Source organism: Rhinoderma darwinii, chromosome 5 (assembly GCF_050947455.1).
Source record: "Rhinoderma darwinii isolate aRhiDar2 chromosome 5, aRhiDar2.hap1, whole genome shotgun sequence".
In the NCBI taxonomy this organism is placed as follows: Eukaryota; Metazoa; Chordata; class Amphibia; order Anura; family Rhinodermatidae; genus Rhinoderma; species Rhinoderma darwinii.
The window spans coordinates 58,591,210-58,608,985 of record NC_134691.1 but is presented as its reverse complement, the minus strand read 5'-3'; the positions used below and the strand labels follow the sequence as shown (position 1 = coordinate 58,608,985).

Below are 17,776 nucleotides of genomic sequence, written 5' to 3'. Positions count from 1 at the left end.
GAACAAATGAGGGTGGTGGAGAAGAGGTCAGCTGCGTCTACCGGCCACACCACCCTGAATACGCCCGATCTTGTCCGATCTCGGAAGCAAAGCGGGGTCGGGCTCGGACAGTACTTGGATGGGAGACCTCCTGGGAATACCGGGTGCTGTAGACTGTATTTTTTTTCTCGGCTGTATCTTCCTGTTTTTGTCATTTCCATCCTTCCAGGATCTCCGGCTCTGGGCCCAGTGGCTGCCAACGGCCATACCACTAGGCGACCGCACCGGCCTACTATCTAGCTGCGTGCCCCAGCTAAAAGGCCTCACTGCCCCTGTAGCCTGACACATGTAAATGATAGAGTTAAAAGAGACCAGGCTTTCAGCAGATGCCCAGGGGATGGCTTGAGCCGACGGTCGGCCAACAGAAGTAATTTCTCTCTCTGCAGAGAAGTTTGTGCAACTGACCCTTTCAGTTGGTCAGTGCATGCAGCCCACTAGGTGACTCGAGTGTGAGGAAGGAGGAAAGGGGCTGACTTCCTGCTTTGGCCTTGAAAAACGACAGGCAGGAGACTTTGGCATGTGGGTGCCATGGGGCTGGCCAGGTGTGCCGCCTAGGTGTGCCACGCTGCTGACAGTTAATCGAGCGAAAAATCAAGCCAAAGGATAGAAGAAATAGGCCCAGTGTTCAGCACTGGCAAGAGCCAGACTGGAAAGTAGAAGAGCAGTGAATGAGAGGCCTGTCTCCGCCTACGGCCACACCACCCTGAATGCGCCCGATCTCGTCTGATCTTGGAAGCTAAGCAGGGTCAGGCCTGGTTAGTACTTGGATGGGAGACCGCCTGGGAATACCAGGTGCTGTAGGCTTTTTGCTTTTCCTCGCTGCAACAAGCAATGGTCGCTGTCCTCAATGTCTTTTTCCCATTGACTTTTTTAGCCGCACACTTACCGCTTTTCATTTGCTTTCTCTCACTTGCCCTTTTCAATTCTTGCTTTTTATACAACCAATATTTCATCCATCACATTTGGGCCCAGAGGTTGCTACCCAGCTTTCCCAAAATGCAAAATGACTGACCTGCCTAGTCATGCACTGATAAATGCCCACCTCTCATATGGCAGCATAATTAGTCCCATTTGCAAGTCCTGAGCCTGGGAAAGCTGGGGCGTGAAGAGCCCTGCCTAGTTTGCCAGTGATCAATCCTCCACACTGCAGCATAGCTGGGCACATTTGCCTTCAGAGTCCTGGGAAAGCAGCTGGCTAACGTGCCACGCCAAGCTGTAATAGCGATCTGCTAAAAGCCATTTCTACTCACATCAATCCCCCCAAATTGTGGCACAACTGGGCCGATTTGCCTTTCAGGAGCCTGGCAAAGCTGGGTAACTTGCACAATGCAAGGGTACGTTCACGAGGTGCATTTTCTCTGGCTTTTTGCTGCGTTTGTGTCAAAAGGGCAGAATATATATGTTTTTCCACAGTTGCAAGACAAAACGCTGCAAACAAGTATGTAGCCGCCCACAGTAGCCCAAGGTAAAGTAAAAGAAAACAGCAAACATATAAAAGTCACCCATTGCAGGTGCAATCGTTGCCTTGGAGCTGCCCTGTTTCAGGTCCTTCAGCATTGGCCAGCTTACACACTCCATTGGAGTGAATGGAGACTAAGCCCCGCCCCCTTGGCCCAAAAAGAACGTCTCAGCAGTGAGGCCATGCTGGTGCACACTGCTCATAGCAGCAGGTCTCCAGCCGCACATGGAGGAGGCTGAGAGGAAGGAAAGGACTCCCTCTTGGTCTGCTAGATGTCAGGCAAACTGCTTGTTTCTGCAGCAGACTCATTTCTAGGGGACCTTTTTACAAGTGTAGTCATACATCTATTTGTTTTTTGTTTTGAATGTTTTTTTTAAATGTATTTTATTTTTCAGGTTTAGCTTCACTTTAAGGGATATAAAAGTGAAGAAGATGGAAAGGGGCTAGTGTTGAGCCCTGGAAAGAGGCGTGCTGTGAAGTAGAAGAGCAGTGAGTGAGAGGCCTGTCTCTGCCTACGGCCACACCACCCTGAATGCGCCCGATCTCGTCTGATCTCGGAAGCTAAGCAGGGTCAGGCCTGGTTAGTACTTGGATGGGAGACCGCCTGGGAATACCAGGTGCTGTAGGCTTTTTGCTTTTCCTCACTGCAACAAGCAATGGTCGCTGTCCTCAATGCCTTTTTCCCATTGACTTTTTCAACTGCACACTTGCTTCTTTTCCTGAGCTTTCTCTTTTGCGCTTTTGAATGCTCGCAAAATCCCTGTCCTCCTTATCAGCATGGTGGCCACCACCAGCATTACTGCTTTTAATACGAGGCTGAATTTCAATAGTAACAGCGCCCCTTGCAGGACTGGGGGCACTCAGTGTTAACCTGCAGGCTGACTGACAGCGTCACGAATGCAGCACACGTTTGCAGACAACGCAGCGTAGGAAAGGGAAGCGCGCTGAAAGCCGCTTCCAATCATTCACCACCACCAGCTCACCTCCTTCCCTAATTGTTTCCCGTACACCTGGCTCCATCCCACCTTCCTGGCCGAGCTTGCTCTCTCTTTCACACCCTCATTCCATTGTTAGCCTGTCGAAAAGCCTGCACTGAGGCTTTTTAAAAGACACCCGCTGCTCAGCACTGCTGTGGCAGCTGTTTCATTAGTCAACAACACCTGTCGGCTGTATTCCCCCTGCGGTCGTCGCATTGGTCCTTCGGAAACAGCCGCCCCCTGTTGGGCCGGAGTGGTGCTATGCCGGTATCCATGGACTGAAAGTTTCTAGGCGTGCTGCGTTTTTCCATGCCCGGCTGGCAATGGCAACCGACGCTCGTCAAAGGGATGGAGGGCTCATGTGTGCGCACCCTGAGCTCCTAATGGCGTCTGCCACTGTGCCGCAGGTGAGCGTTACCTGCTGGCGAGTCTTTGGTGCACGCACCAATTTGGCCACGTGCCGGCCAGGGCCAGGCTGACTGGGCTTTGAACAAATGAGGGTGGTGGAGAAGAGGTCAGCTGCGTCTACCGGCCACACCACCCTGAATACGCCCGATCTCGTCCGATCTCGGAAGCAAAGCGGGGTCGGGCTCGGACAGTACTTGGATGGGAGACCTCCTGGGAATACCGGGTGCTGTAGACTGTATTTTTTTTCTCGGCTGTATCTTCCTGTTTTTGTCATTTCCATCCTTCCAGGATCTCCGGCTCTGGGCCCAGTGGCTGCCAACGGCCATACCACTAGGCGACCGCACCGGCCTGCTATCTAGCTGCGTGCCCCAGCTAAAAGGCCTCACTGCCCCTGTAGCCTGACACATGTAAATGATAGAGTTAAAAGAGACCAGGCTTTCAGCAGATGCCCAGGGGATGGCTTGAGCCGACGGTCGGCCAACAGAAGTAATTTCTCTCTCTGCAGAGAAGTTTGTGCAACTGACCCTTTCAGTTGGTCAGCGCATGCAGCCCACTAGGTGACTCGAGTGTGAGGAAGGAGGAAAGGGGCTGACTTCCTGCTTTGGCCTTGAAAAACGACAGGCAGGAGACTTTGGCATGTGGGTGCCATGGGGCTGGCCAGGTGTGCCGCCTAGGTGTGCCACGCTGCTGACAGTTAATCGAGCGAAAAATCAAGCCAAAGGATAGAAGAAATAGGCCCAGTGTTCAGCACTGGCAAGAGCCAGACTGGAAAGTAGAAGAGCAGTGAATGAGAGGCCTGTCTCCGCCTACGGCCACACCACCCTGAATGCGCCCGATCTCGTCTGATCTCGGAAGCTAAGCAGGGTCAGGCCTGGTTAGTACTTGGATGGGAGACCGCCTGGGAATACCAGGTGCTGTAGGCTTTTTGCTTTTCCTCGCTGCAACAAGCAATGGTCGCTGTCCTCAATGTCTTTTTCCCATTGACTTTTTTAGCCGCACACTTACCGCTTTTCATTTGCTTTCTCTCACTTGCCCTTTTCAATTCTTGCTTTTTATACAACCAATATTTCATCCATCACATTTGGGCCCAGAGGTTGCTACCCAGCTTTCCCAAAATGCAAAATGACTGACCTGCCTAGTCATGCACTGATAAATGCCCACCTCTCATATGGCAGCATAATTAGTCCCATTTGCAAGTCCTGAGCCTGGGAAAGCTGGGGCGTGAAGAGCCCTGCCTAGTTTGCCAGTGATCAATCCTCCACACTGCAGCATAGCTGGGCACATTTGCCTTCAGAGTCCTGGGAAAGCAGCTGGCTAACGTGCCACGCCAAGCTGTAATAGCGATCTGCTAAAAGCCATTTCTACTCACATCAATCCCCCCAAATTGTGGCACAACTGGGCCGATTTGCCTTTCAGGAGCCTGGCAAAGCTGGGTAACTTGCACAATGCAAGGGTACGTTCACGAGGTGCATTTTCTCTGGCTTTTTGCTGCGTTTGTGTCAAAAGGGCAGAATATATATGTTTTTCCACAGTTGCAAGACAAAACGCTGCAAACAAGTATGTAGCCGCCCACAGTAGCCGCCCACAGTAGCCCAAGGTAAAGTAAAAGAAAACAGCAAACATATAAAAGTCACCAATTGCAGGTGCAATCGTTGCCTTGGAGCTGCCCTGTTTCAGGTCCTTCAGCATTGGCCAGCTTACACACTCCATTGGAGTGAATGGAGACTAAGCCCCGCCCCCTTGGCCCAAAAAGAACGTCTCAGCAGTGAGGCCATGCTGGTGCACACTGCTCATAGCAGCAGGTCTCCAGCCGCACATGGAGGAGGCTGAGAGGAAGGAAAGGACTCCCTCTTGGTCTGCTAGATTTCAGGCAAACTGCTTGTTTCTACAGCAGACTCATTTCTAGGGGACCTTTTTACAAGTGTAGTCATACATCTATTTGTTTTTTGTTTTGAATGTTTTTTTAAAATGTATTTTATTTTTCAGGTTTAGCTTCACTTTAAGGGATATAAAAGTGAAGAAAATGGAAAGGGGCTAGTGTTGAGCCCTGGAAAGAGGCGTGCTGTGAAGTAGAAGAGCAGTGAGTGAGAGGCCTGTCTCTGCCTACGGCCACACCACCCTGAATGCGCCCGATCTCGTCTGATCTTGGAAGCTAAGCAGGGTCAGGCCTGGTTAGTACTTGGATGGGAGACCGCCTGGGAATACCAGGTGCTGTAGGCTTTTTGCTTTTCCTCACTGCAACAAGCAATGGTCGCTGTCCTCAATGCCTTTTTCCCATTGACTTTTTCAACTGCACACTTGCTTCTTTTCCTGAGCTTTCTCTTTTGCGCTTTTGAATGCTCGCAAAATCCCTGTCCTCCTTATCAGCATGGTGGCCACCACCAGCATTACTGCTTTTAATACGAGGCTGAATTTCAATAGTAACAGCGCCCCTTGCAGGACTGGGGGCACTCAGTGTTAACCTGCAGGCTGACTGACAGCGTCACGAATGCAGCACACGTTTGCAGACAACGCAGCGTAGGAAAGGGAAGCGCGCTGAAAGCCGCTTCCAATCATTCACCACCACCAGCTCACCTCCTTCCCTAATTGTTTCCCGTACACCTGGCTCCATCCCACCTTCCTGGCCGAGCTTGCTCTCTCTTTCACACCCTCATTCCATTGTTAGCCTGTCGAAAAGCCTGCACTGAGGCTTTTTAAAAGACACCCGCTGCTCAGCACTGCTGTGGCAGCTGTTTCATTAGTCAACAACACCTGTCGGCTGTATTCCCCCTGCGGTCGTCGCATTGGTCCTTCGGAAACAGCCGCCCCCTGTTGGGCCGGAGTGGTGCTATGCCGGTATCCATGGACTGAAAGTTTCTAGGCGTGCTGCGTTTTTCCATGCCCGGCTGGCAATGGCAACCGACGCTCGTCAAAGGGATGGAGGGCTCATGTGTGCGCACCCTGAGCTCCTAATGGCGTCTGCCACTGTGCCGCAGGTGAGCGTTACCTGCTGGCGAGTCTTTGGTGCACGCACCAATTTGGCCACGTGCCGGCCAGGGCCAGGCTGACTGGGCTTTGAACAAATGAGGGTGGTGGAGAAGAGGTCAGCTGCGTCTACCGGCCACACCACCCTGAATACGCCCGATCTCGTCCGATCTCGGAAGCAAAGCGGGGTCGGGCTCGGACAGTACTTGGATGGGAGACCTCCTGGGAATACCGGGTGCTGTAGACTGTATTTTTTTTCTCGGCTGTATCTTCCTGTTTTTGTCATTTCCATCCTTCCAGGATCTCCGGCTCTGGGCCCAGTGGCTGCCAACGGCCATACCACTAGGCGACCGCACCGGCCTGCTATCTAGCTGCGTGCCCCAGCTAAAAGGCCTCACTGCCCCTGTAGCCTGACACATGTAAATGATAGAGTTAAAAGAGACCAGGCTTTCAGCAGATGCCCAGGGGATGGCTTGAGCCGACGGTCGGCCAACAGAAGTAATTTCTCTCTCTGCAGAGAAGTTTGTGCAACTGACCCTTTCAGTTGGTCAGCGCATGCAGCCCACTAGGTGACTCGAGTGTGAGGAAGGAGGAAAGGGGCTGACTTCCTGCTTTGGCCTTGAAAAACGACAGGCAGGAGACTTTGGCATGTGGGTGCCATGGGGCTGGCCAGGTGTGCCGCCTAGGTGTGCCACGCTGCTGACAGTTAATCGAGCGAAAAATCAAGCCAAAGGATAGAAGAAATAGGCCCAGTGTTCAGCACTGGCAAGAGCCAGACTGGAAAGTAGAAGAGCAGTGAATGAGAGGCCTGTCTCCGCCTACGGCCACACCACCCTGAATGCGCCCGATCTCGTCTGATCTCGGAAGCTAAGCAGGGTCAGGCCTGGTTAGTACTTGGATGGGAGACCGCCTGGGAATACCAGGTGCTGTAGGCTTTTTGCTTTTCCTCGCTGCAACAAGCAATGGTCGCTGTCCTCAATGTCTTTTTCCCATTGACTTTTTTAGCCGCACACTTACCGCTTTTCATTTGCTTTCTCTCACTTGCCCTTTTCAATTCTTGCTTTTTATACAACCAATATTTCATCCATCACATTTGGGCCCAGAGGTTGCTACCCAGCTTTCCCAAAATGCAAAATGACTGACCTGCCTAGTCATGCACTGATAAATGCCCACCTCTCATATGGCAGCATAATTAGTCCCATTTGCAAGTCCTGAGCCTGGGAAAGCTGGGGCGTGAAGAGCCCTGCCTAGTTTGCCAGTGATCAATCCTCCACACTGCAGCATAGCTGGGCACATTTGCCTTCAGAGTCCTGGGAAAGCAGCTGGCTAACGTGCCACGCCAAGCTGTAATAGCGATCTGCTAAAAGCCATTTCTACTCACATCAATCCCCCCAAATTGTGGCACAACTGGGCCGATTTGCCTTTCAGGAGCCTGGCAAAGCTGGGTAACTTGCACAATGCAAGGGTACGTTCACGAGGTGCATTTTCTCTGGCTTTTTGCTGCGTTTGTGTCAAAAGGGCAGAATATATATGTTTTTCCACAGTTGCAAGACAAAACGCTGCAAACAAGTATGTAGCCGCCCACAGTAGCCGCCCACAGTAGCCGCCCACAGTAGCCCAAGGTAAAGTAAAAGAAAACAGCAAACATATAAAAGTCACCCATTGCAGGTGCAATCGTTGCCTTGGAGCTGCCCTGTTTCAGGTCCTTCAGCATTGGCCAGCTTACACACTCCATTGGAGTGAATGGAGACTAAGCCCCGCCCCCTTGGCCCAAAAAGAACGTCTCAGCAGTGAGGCCATGCTGGTGCACACTGCTCATAGCAGCAGGTCTCCAGCCGCACATGGAGGAGGCTGAGAGGAAGGAAAGGACTCCCTCTTGGTCTGCTAGATGTCAGGCAAACTGCTTGTTTCTGCAGCAGACTCATTTCTAGGGGACCTTTTTACAAGTGTAGTCATACATCTATTTGTTTTTTGTTTTGAATGTTTTTTTTAAATGTATTTTATTTTTCAGGTTTAGCTTCACTTTAAGGGATATAAAAGTGAAGAAGATGGAAAGGGGCTAGTGTTGAGCCCTGGAAAGAGGCGTGCTGTGAAGTAGAAGAGCAGTGAGTGAGAGGCCTGTCTCTGCCTACGGCCACACCACCCTGAATGCGCCCGATCTCGTCTGATCTCGGAAGCTAAGCAGGGTCAGGCCTGGTTAGTACTTGGATGGGAGACCGCCTGGGAATACCAGGTGCTGTAGGCTTTTTGCTTTTCCTCACTGCAACAAGCAATGGTCGCTGTCCTCAATGCCTTTTTCCCATTGACTTTTTCAACTGCACACTTGCTTCTTTTCCTGAGCTTTCTCTTTTGCGCTTTTGAATGCTCGCAAAATCCCTGTCCTCCTTATCAGCATGGTGGCCACCACCAGCATTACTGCTTTTAATACGAGGCTGAATTTCAATAGTAACAGCGCCCCTTGCAGGACTGGGGGCACTCAGTGTTAACCTGCAGGCTGACTGACAGCGTCACGAATGCAGCACACGTTTGCAGACAACGCAGCGTAGGAAAGGGAAGCGCGCTGAAAGCCGCTTCCAATCATTCACCACCACCAGCTCACCTCCTTCCCTAATTGTTTCCCGTACACCTGGCTCCATCCCACCTTCCTGGCCGAGCTTGCTCTCTCTTTCACACCCTCATTCCATTGTTAGCCTGTCGAAAAGCCTGCACTGAGGCTTTTTAAAAGACACCCGCTGCTCAGCACTGCTGTGGCAGCTGTTTCATTAGTCAACAACACCTGTCGGCTGTATTCCCCCTGCGGTCGTCGCATTGGTCCTTCGGAAACAGCCGCCCCCTGTTGGGCCGGAGTGGTGCTATGCCGGTATCCATGGACTGAAAGTTTCTAGGCGTGCTGCGTTTTTCCATGCCCGGCTGGCAATGGCAACCGACGCTCGTCAAAGGGATGGAGGGCTCATGTGTGCGCACCCTGAGCTCCTAATGGCGTCTGCCACTGTGCCGCAGGTGAGCGTTACCTGCTGGCGAGTCTTTGGTGCACGCACCAATTTGGCCACGTGCCGGCCAGGGCCAGGCTGACTGGGCTTTGAACAAATGAGGGTGGTGGAGAAGAGGTCAGCTGCGTCTACCGGCCACACCACCCTGAATACGCCCGATCTCGTCCGATCTCGGAAGCAAAGCGGGGTCGGGCTCGGACAGTACTTGGATGGGAGACCTCCTGGGAATACCGGGTGCTGTAGACTGTATTTTTTTTCTCGGCTGTATCTTCCTGTTTTTGTCATTTCCATCCTTCCAGGATCTCCGGCTCTGGGCCCAGTGGCTGCCAACGGCCATACCACTAGGCGACCGCACCGGCCTGCTATCTAGCTGCGTGCCCCAGCTAAAAGGCCTCACTGCCCCTGTAGCCTGACACATGTAAATGATAGAGTTAAAAGAGACCAGGCTTTCAGCAGATGCCCAGGGGATGGCTTGAGCCGACGGTCGGCCAACAGAAGTAATTTCTCTCTCTGCAGAGAAGTTTGTGCAACTGACCCTTTCAGTTGGTCAGCGCATGCAGCCCACTAGGTGACTCGAGTGTGAGGAAGGAGGAAAGGGGCTGACTTCCTGCTTTGGCCTTGAAAAACGACAGGCAGGAGACTTTGGCATGTGGGTGCCATGGGGCTGGCCAGGTGTGCCGCCTAGGTGTGCCACGCTGCTGACAGTTAATCGAGCGAAAAATCAAGCCAAAGGATAGAAGAAATAGGCCCAGTGTTCAGCACTGGCAAGAGCCAGACTGGAAAGTAGAAGAGCAGTGAATGAGAGGCCTGTCTCCGCCTACGGCCACACCACCCTGAATGCGCCCGATCTCGTCTGATCTCGGAAGCTAAGCAGGGTCAGGCCTGGTTAGTACTTGGATGGGAGACCGCCTGGGAATACCAGGTGCTGTAGGCTTTTTGCTTTTCCTCGCTGCAACAAGCAATGGTCGCTGTCCTCAATGTCTTTTTCCCATTGACTTTTTTAGCCGCACACTTACCGCTTTTCATTTGCTTTCTCTCACTTGCCCTTTTCAATTCTTGCTTTTTATACAACCAATATTTCATCCATCACATTTGGGCCCAGAGGTTGCTACCCAGCTTTCCCAAAATGCAAAATGACTGACCTGCCTAGTCATGCACTGATAAATGCCCACCTCTCATATGGCAGCATAATTAGTCCCATTTGCAAGTCCTGAGCCTGGGAAAGCTGGGGCGTGAAGAGCCCTGCCTAGTTTGCCAGTGATCAATCCTCCACACTGCAGCATAGCTGGGCACATTTGCCTTCAGAGTCCTGGGAAAGCAGCTGGCTAACGTGCCACGCCAAGCTGTAATAGCGATCTGCTAAAAGCCATTTCTACTCACATCAATCCCCCCAAATTGTGGCACAACTGGGCCGATTTGCCTTTCAGGAGCCAGGCAAAGCTGGGTAACTTGCACAATGCAAGGGTACGTTCACGAGGTGCATTTTCTCTGGCTTTTTGCTGCGTTTGTGTCAAAAGGGCAGAATATATATGTTTTTCCACAGTTGCAAGACAAAACGCTGCAAACAAGTATGTAGCCGCCCACAGTAGCCGCCCACAGTAGCCCAAGGTAAAGTAAAAGAAAACAGCAAACATATAAAAGTCACCAATTGCAGGTGCAATCGTTGCCTTGGAGCTGCCCTGTTTCAGGTCCTTCAGCATTGGCCAGCTTACACACTCCATTGGAGTGAATGGAGACTAAGCCCCGCCCCCTTGGCCCAAAAAGAACGTCTCAGCAGTGAGGCCATGCTGGTGCACACTGCTCATAGCAGCAGGTCTCCAGCCACACATGGAGGAGGCTGAGAGGAAGGAAAGGACTCCCTCTTGGTCTGCTAGATTTCAGGCAAACTGCTTGTTTCTACAGCAGACTCATTTCTAGGGGACCTTTTTACAAGTGTAGTCATACATCTATTTGTTTTTTGTTTTGAATGTTTTTTTAAAATGTATTTTATTTTTCAGGTTTAGCTTCACTTTAAGGGATATAAAAGTGAAGAAAATGGAAAGGGGCTAGTGTTGAGCCCTGGAAAGAGGCGTGCTGTGAAGTAGAAGAGCAGTGAGTGAGAGGCCTGTCTCTGCCTACGGCCACACCACCCTGAATGCGTCTGATCTCGGAAGCTAAGCAGGGTCAGGCCTGGTTAGTACTTGGATGGGAGACCGCCTGGGAATACCAGGTGCTGTAGGCTTTTTGCTTTTCCTCACTGCAACAAGCAATGGTCGCTGTCCTCAATGCCTTTTTCCCATTGACTTTTTCAACTGCACACTTGCTTCTTTTCCTGAGCTTTCTCTTTTGCGCTTTTGAATGCTCGCAAAATCCCTGTCCTCCTTATCAGCATGGTGGCCACCACCAGCATTACTGCTTTTAATACAAGGCTGAATTTCAATAGTAACAGCGCCCCTTGCAGGACTGGGGGCACTCAGTGTTAACCTGCAGGCTGACTGACATCGTCACGAAAGCAGCACACGTTTGCAGACAACGCAGCGTAGGAAAGGGAAGCGCGCTGAAAGCCGCTTCCAATCACTCACCACCACCAGCTCACCTCCTTCCCTAATTGTTTCCCGTACACCTGGCTCCATCCCACCTTCCTGGCCGAGCTTGCTCTCTCTTTCACACCCTCATTCCATTGTTAGCCTGTCGAAAAGCCTGCACTGAGGCTTTTTAAAAGACACCCGCTGCTCAGCACTGCTGTGGCAGCTGTTTCATTAGTCAACAACACCTGTCGGCTGTATTCCCCCTGCCAGCCCTTGCGGTCGTCGCATTGGTCCTTCGGAAACAGCCGCCCCCTGTTGGGCCGGAGTGGTGCTATGCCGGTATCCATGGACTGAAAGTTTCTAGGCGTGCTGCGTTTTTCCATGCCCGGCTGGCAATGGCAACCGACGCTCGTCAAAGGGATGGAGGGCTCATGTGTGCGCACCCTGAGCTCCTAATGGCGTCTGCCACTGTGCCGCAGGTGAGCGTTACCTGCTGGCGAGTCTTTGGTGCACGCACCAATTTGGCCACGTGCCGGCCAGGGCCAGGCTGACTGGGCTTTGAACAAATGAGGGTGGTGGAGAAGAGGTCAGCTGCGTCTACCGGCCACACCACCCTGAATACGCCCGATCTCGTCCGATCTCGGAAGCAAAGCGGGGTCGGGCTCGGACAGTACTTGGATGGGAGACCTCCTGGGAATACCGGGTGCTGTAGACTGTATTTTTTTTCTCGGCTGTATCTTCCTGTTTTTGTCATTTCCATCCTTCCAGGATCTCCGGCTCTGGGCCCAGTGGCTGCCAACGGCCATACCACTAGGCGACCGCACCGGCCTACTATCTAGCTGCGTGCCCCAGCTAAAAGGCCTCACTGCCCCTGTAGCCTGACACATGTAAATGATAGAGTTAAAAGAGACCAGGCTTTCAGCAGATGCCCAGGGGATGGCTTGAGCCGACGGTCGGCCAACAGAAGTAATTTCTCTCTCTGCAGAGAAGTTTGTGCAACTGACCCTTTCAGTTGGTCAGTGCATGCAGCCCACTAGGTGACTCGAGTGTGAGGAAGGAGGAAAGGGGCTGACTTCCTGCTTTGGCCTTGAAAAACGACAGGCAGGAGACTTTGGCATGTGGGTGCCATGGGGCTGGCCAGGTGTGCCGCCTAGGTGTGCCACGCTGCTGACAGTTAATCGAGCGAAAAATCAAGCCAAAGGATAGAAGAAATAGGCCCAGTGTTCAGCACTGGCAAGAGCCAGACTGGAAAGTAGAAGAGCAGTGAATGAGAGGCCTGTCTCCGCCTACGGCCACACCACCCTGAATGCGCCCGATCTCGTCTGATCTTGGAAGCTAAGCAGGGTCAGGCCTGGTTAGTACTTGGATGGGAGACCGCCTGGGAATACCAGGTGCTGTAGGCTTTTTGCTTTTCCTCGCTGCAACAAGCAATGGTCGCTGTCCTCAATGTCTTTTTCCCATTGACTTTTTTAGCCGCACACTTACCGCTTTTCATTTGCTTTCTCTCACTTGCCCTTTTCAATTCTTGCTTTTTATACAACCAATATTTCATCCATCACATTTGGGCCCAGAGGTTGCTACCCAGCTTTCCCAAAATGCAAAATGACTGACCTGCCTAGTCATGCACTGATAAATGCCCACCTCTCATATGGCAGCATAATTAGTCCCATTTGCAAGTCCTGAGCCTGGGAAAGCTGGGGCGTGAAGAGCCCTGCCTAGTTTGCCAGTGATCAATCCTCCACACTGCAGCATAGCTGGGCACATTTGCCTTCAGAGTCCTGGGAAAGCAGCTGGCTAACGTGCCACGCCAAGCTGTAATAGCGATCTGCTAAAAGCCATTTCTACTCACATCAATCCCCCCAAATTGTGGCACAACTGGGCCGATTTGCCTTTCAGGAGCCTGGCAAAGCTGGGTAACTTGCACAATGCAAGGGTACGTTCACGAGGTGCATTTTCTCTGGCTTTTTGCTGCGTTTGTGTCAAAAGGGCAGAATATATATGTTTTTCCACAGTTGCAAGACAAAACGCTGCAAACAAGTATGTAGCCGCCCACAGTAGCCCAAGGTAAAGTAAAAGAAAACAGCAAACATATAAAAGTCACCCATTGCAGGTGCAATCGTTGCCTTGGAGCTGCCCTGTTTCAGGTCCTTCAGCATTGGCCAGCTTACACACTCCATTGGAGTGAATGGAGACTAAGCCCCGCCCCCTTGGCCCAAAAAGAACGTCTCAGCAGTGAGGCCATGCTGGTGCACACTGCTCATAGCAGCAGGTCTCCAGCCGCACATGGAGGAGGCTGAGAGGAAGGAAAGGACTCCCTCTTGGTCTGCTAGATGTCAGGCAAACTGCTTGTTTCTGCAGCAGACTCATTTCTAGGGGACCTTTTTACAAGTGTAGTCATACATCTATTTGTTTTTTGTTTTGAATGTTTTTTTTAAATGTATTTTATTTTTCAGGTTTAGCTTCACTTTAAGGGATATAAAAGTGAAGAAGATGGAAAGGGGCTAGTGTTGAGCCCTGGAAAGAGGCGTGCTGTGAAGTAGAAGAGCAGTGAGTGAGAGGCCTGTCTCTGCCTACGGCCACACCACCCTGAATGCGCCCGATCTCGTCTGATCTCGGAAGCTAAGCAGGGTCAGGCCTGGTTAGTACTTGGATGGGAGACCGCCTGGGAATACCAGGTGCTGTAGGCTTTTTGCTTTTCCTCACTGCAACAAGCAATGGTCGCTGTCCTCAATGCCTTTTTCCCATTGACTTTTTCAACTGCACACTTGCTTCTTTTCCTGAGCTTTCTCTTTTGCGCTTTTGAATGCTCGCAAAATCCCTGTCCTCCTTATCAGCATGGTGGCCACCACCAGCATTACTGCTTTTAATACGAGGCTGAATTTCAATAGTAACAGCGCCCCTTGCAGGACTGGGGGCACTCAGTGTTAACCTGCAGGCTGACTGACAGCGTCACGAATGCAGCACACGTTTGCAGACAACGCAGCGTAGGAAAGGGAAGCGCGCTGAAAGCCGCTTCCAATCATTCACCACCACCAGCTCACCTCCTTCCCTAATTGTTTCCCGTACACCTGGCTCCATCCCACCTTCCTGGCCGAGCTTGCTCTCTCTTTCACACCCTCATTCCATTGTTAGCCTGTCGAAAAGCCTGCACTGAGGCTTTTTAAAAGACACCCGCTGCTCAGCACTGCTGTGGCAGCTGTTTCATTAGTCAACAACACCTGTCGGCTGTATTCCCCCTGCGGTCGTCGCATTGGTCCTTCGGAAACAGCCGCCCCCTGTTGGGCCGGAGTGGTGCTATGCCGGTATCCATGGACTGAAAGTTTCTAGGCGTGCTGCGTTTTTCCATGCCCGGCTGGCAATGGCAACCGACGCTCGTCAAAGGGATGGAGGGCTCATGTGTGCGCACCCTGAGCTCCTAATGGCGTCTGCCACTGTGCCGCAGGTGAGCGTTACCTGCTGGCGAGTCTTTGGTGCACGCACCAATTTGGCCACGTGCCGGCCAGGGCCAGGCTGACTGGGCTTTGAACAAATGAGGGTGGTGGAGAAGAGGTCAGCTGCGTCTACCGGCCACACCACCCTGAATACGCCCGATCTCGTCCGATCTCGGAAGCAAAGCGGGGTCGGGCTCGGACAGTACTTGGATGGGAGACCTCCTGGGAATACCGGGTGCTGTAGACTGTATTTTTTTTCTCGGCTGTATCTTCCTGTTTTTGTCATTTCCATCCTTCCAGGATCTCCGGCTCTGGGCCCAGTGGCTGCCAACGGCCATACCACTAGGCGACCGCACCGGCCTGCTATCTAGCTGCGTGCCCCAGCTAAAAGGCCTCACTGCCCCTGTAGCCTGACACATGTAAATGATAGAGTTAAAAGAGACCAGGCTTTCAGCAGATGCCCAGGGGATGGCTTGAGCCGACGGTCGGCCAACAGAAGTAATTTCTCTCTCTGCAGAGAAGTTTGTGCAACTGACCCTTTCAGTTGGTCAGCGCATGCAGCCCACTAGGTGACTCGAGTGTGAGGAAGGAGGAAAGGGGCTGACTTCCTGCTTTGGCCTTGAAAAACGACAGGCAGGAGACTTTGGCATGTGGGTGCCATGGGGCTGGCCAGGTGTGCCGCCTAGGTGTGCCACGCTGCTGACAGTTAATCGAGCGAAAAATCAAGCCAAAGGATAGAAGAAATAGGCCCAGTGTTCAGCACTGGCAAGAGCCAGACTGGAAAGTAGAAGAGCAGTGAATGAGAGGCCTGTCTCCGCCTACGGCCACACCACCCTGAATGCGCCCGATCTCGTCTGATCTTGGAAGCTAAGCAGGGTCAGGCCTGGTTAGTACTTGGATGGGAGACCGCCTGGGAATACCAGGTGCTGTAGGCTTTTTGCTTTTCCTCGCTGCAACAAGCAATGGTCGCTGTCCTCAATGTCTTTTTCCCATTGACTTTTTTAGCCGCACACTTACCGCTTTTCATTTGCTTTCTCTCACTTGCCCTTTTCAATTCTTGCTTTTTATACAACCAATATTTCATCCATCACATTTGGGCCCAGAGGTTGCTACCCAGCTTTCCCAAAATGCAAAATGACTGACCTGCCTAGTCATGCACTGATAAATGCCCACCTCTCATATGGCAGCATAATTAGTCCCATTTGCAAGTCCTGAGCCTGGGAAAGCTGGGGCGTGAAGAGCCCTGCCTAGTTTGCCAGTGATCAATCCTCCACACTGCAGCATAGCTGGGCACATTTGCCTTCAGAGTCCTGGGAAAGCAGCTGGCTAACGTGCCACGCCAAGCTGTAATAGCGATCTGCTAAAAGCCATTTCTACTCACATCAATCCCCCCAAATTGTGGCACAACTGGGCCGATTTGCCTTTCAGGAGCCTGGCAAAGCTGGGTAACTTGCACAATGCAAGGGTACGTTCACGAGGTGCATTTTCTCTGGCTTTTTGCTGCGTTTGTGTCAAAAGGGCAGAATATATATGTTTTTCCACAGTTGCAAGACAAAACGCTGCAAACAAGTATGTAGCCGCCCACAGTAGCCGCCCACAGTAGCCCAAGGTAAAGTAAAAGAAAACAGCAAACATATAAAAGTCACCAATTGCAGGTGCAATCGTTGCCTTGGAGCTGCCCTGTTTCAGGTCCTTCAGCATTGGCCAGCTTACACACTCCATTGGAGTGAATGGAGACTAAGCCCCGCCCCCTTGGCCCAAAAAGAACGTCTCAGCAGTGAGGCCATGCTGGTGCACACTGCTCATAGCAGCAGGTCTCCAGCCGCACATGGAGGAGGCTGAGAGGAAGGAAAGGACTCCCTCTTGGTCTGCTAGATTTCAGGCAAACTGCTTGTTTCTGCAGCAGACTCATTTCTAGGGGACCTTTTTACAAGTGTAGTCATACATCTATTTGTTTTTTGTTTTGAATGTTTTTTTAAAATGTATTTTATTTTTCAGGTTTAGCTTCACTTTAAGGGATATAAAAGTGAAGAAAATGGAAAGGGGCTAGTGTTGAGCCCTGGAAAGAGGCGTGCTGTGAAGTAGAAGAGCAGTGAGTGAGAGGCCTGTCTCTGCCTACGGCCACACCACCCTGAATGCGCCCGATCTCGTCTGATCTCGGAAGCTAAGCAGGGTCAGGCCTGGTTAGTACTTGGATGGGAGACCGCCTGGGAATACCAGGTGCTGTAGGCTTTTTGCTTTTCCTCACTGCAACAAGCAATGGTCGCTGTCCTCAATGCCTTTTTCCCATTGACTTTTTCAACTGCACACTTGCTTCTTTTCCTGAGCTTTCTCTTTTGCGCTTTTGAATGCTCGCAAAATCCCTGTCCTCCTTATCAGCATGGTGGCCACCACCAGCATTACTGCTTTTAATACAAGGCTGAATTTCAATAGTAACAGCGCCCCTTGCAGGACTGGGGGCACTCAGTGTTAACCTGCAGGCTGACTGACATCGTCACGAAAGCAGCACACGTTTGCAGACAACGCAGCGTAGGAAAGGGAAGCGCGCTGAAAGCCGCTTCCAATCACTCACCACCACCAGCTCACCTCCTTCCCTAATTGTTTCCCGTACACCTGGCTCCATCCCACCTTCCTGGCCGAGCTTGCTCTCTCTTTCACACCCTCATTCCATTGTTAGCCTGTCGAAAAGCCTGCACTGAGGCTTTTTAAAAGACACCCGCTGCTCAGCACTGCTGTGGCAGCTGTTTCATTAGTCAACAACACCTGTCGGCTGTATTCCCCCTGCCAGCCCTTGCGGTCGTCGCATTGGTCCTTCGGAAACAGCCGCCCCCTGTTGGGCCGGAGTGGTGCTATGCCGGTATCCATGGACTGAAAGTTTCTAGGCGTGCTGCGTTTTTCCATGCCCGGCTGGCAATGGCAACCGACGCTCGTCAAAGGGATGGAGGGCTCATGTGTGCGCACCCTGAGCTCCTAATGGCGTCTGCCACTGTGCCGCAGGTGA

General features: G+C 51.9%; 16 non-coding genes and 2 pseudogenes across 16 annotated transcripts; all 18 read left to right on the top strand.

Annotated features, from left to right (window-relative positions):
* The first annotated feature begins 35 nt into the window (after window positions 1–35).
* LOC142655076 (5S ribosomal RNA) lies at window positions 36–155 on the top strand (annotated as a pseudogene).
* A 569-nt stretch (window positions 156–724) lies between these two features.
* On the top strand, window positions 725–843 carry LOC142654567 (5S ribosomal RNA). The gene has a single exon (XR_012849075.1). It is a non-coding gene; the product is annotated as a 5S ribosomal RNA (ribosomal RNA).
* Window positions 844–2,008: 1,165 nt separating this feature from the next.
* Window positions 2,009–2,127, top strand: LOC142655006 (5S ribosomal RNA). The gene has a single exon (XR_012849333.1). It is a non-coding gene; the product is annotated as a 5S ribosomal RNA (ribosomal RNA).
* An 871-nt stretch (window positions 2,128–2,998) lies between these two features.
* On the top strand, window positions 2,999–3,118 carry LOC142654939 (5S ribosomal RNA). Its single transcript, XR_012849269.1, has one exon. It is a non-coding gene; the product is annotated as a 5S ribosomal RNA (ribosomal RNA).
* A 569-nt stretch (window positions 3,119–3,687) lies between these two features.
* Window positions 3,688–3,806, top strand: LOC142654994 (5S ribosomal RNA). The gene has a single exon (XR_012849322.1). It is a non-coding gene; the product is annotated as a 5S ribosomal RNA (ribosomal RNA).
* Window positions 3,807–4,984: 1,178 nt separating this feature from the next.
* Window positions 4,985–5,103, top strand: LOC142654555 (5S ribosomal RNA). Its single transcript, XR_012849073.1, has one exon. It is a non-coding gene; the product is annotated as a 5S ribosomal RNA (ribosomal RNA).
* Window positions 5,104–5,974: 871 nt separating this feature from the next.
* On the top strand, window positions 5,975–6,094 carry LOC142654938 (5S ribosomal RNA). The gene has a single exon (XR_012849268.1). It is a non-coding gene; the product is annotated as a 5S ribosomal RNA (ribosomal RNA).
* Window positions 6,095–6,663: 569 nt separating this feature from the next.
* On the top strand, window positions 6,664–6,782 carry LOC142654981 (5S ribosomal RNA). The gene has a single exon (XR_012849310.1). It is a non-coding gene; the product is annotated as a 5S ribosomal RNA (ribosomal RNA).
* A 1,191-nt stretch (window positions 6,783–7,973) lies between these two features.
* On the top strand, window positions 7,974–8,092 carry LOC142654970 (5S ribosomal RNA). Its single transcript, XR_012849299.1, has one exon. It is a non-coding gene; the product is annotated as a 5S ribosomal RNA (ribosomal RNA).
* An 871-nt stretch (window positions 8,093–8,963) lies between these two features.
* On the top strand, window positions 8,964–9,083 carry LOC142654937 (5S ribosomal RNA). Its single transcript, XR_012849267.1, has one exon. It is a non-coding gene; the product is annotated as a 5S ribosomal RNA (ribosomal RNA).
* Window positions 9,084–9,652: 569 nt separating this feature from the next.
* Window positions 9,653–9,771, top strand: LOC142654959 (5S ribosomal RNA). The gene has a single exon (XR_012849288.1). It is a non-coding gene; the product is annotated as a 5S ribosomal RNA (ribosomal RNA).
* A 1,178-nt stretch (window positions 9,772–10,949) lies between these two features.
* On the top strand, window positions 10,950–11,058 carry LOC142655094 (5S ribosomal RNA; annotated as a pseudogene).
* Window positions 11,059–11,939: 881 nt separating this feature from the next.
* Window positions 11,940–12,059, top strand: LOC142654935 (5S ribosomal RNA). The gene has a single exon (XR_012849265.1). It is a non-coding gene; the product is annotated as a 5S ribosomal RNA (ribosomal RNA).
* A 569-nt stretch (window positions 12,060–12,628) lies between these two features.
* LOC142654543 (5S ribosomal RNA) lies at window positions 12,629–12,747 on the top strand. The gene has a single exon (XR_012849072.1). It is a non-coding gene; the product is annotated as a 5S ribosomal RNA (ribosomal RNA).
* Window positions 12,748–13,912: 1,165 nt separating this feature from the next.
* Window positions 13,913–14,031, top strand: LOC142654948 (5S ribosomal RNA). Its single transcript, XR_012849277.1, has one exon. It is a non-coding gene; the product is annotated as a 5S ribosomal RNA (ribosomal RNA).
* An 871-nt stretch (window positions 14,032–14,902) lies between these two features.
* LOC142654934 (5S ribosomal RNA) lies at window positions 14,903–15,022 on the top strand. Its single transcript, XR_012849264.1, has one exon. It is a non-coding gene; the product is annotated as a 5S ribosomal RNA (ribosomal RNA).
* Window positions 15,023–15,591: 569 nt separating this feature from the next.
* LOC142654531 (5S ribosomal RNA) lies at window positions 15,592–15,710 on the top strand. Its single transcript, XR_012849071.1, has one exon. It is a non-coding gene; the product is annotated as a 5S ribosomal RNA (ribosomal RNA).
* A 1,178-nt stretch (window positions 15,711–16,888) lies between these two features.
* On the top strand, window positions 16,889–17,007 carry LOC142654936 (5S ribosomal RNA). Its single transcript, XR_012849266.1, has one exon. It is a non-coding gene; the product is annotated as a 5S ribosomal RNA (ribosomal RNA).
* The last annotated feature ends 769 nt before the right edge of the window (window positions 17,008–17,776 follow it).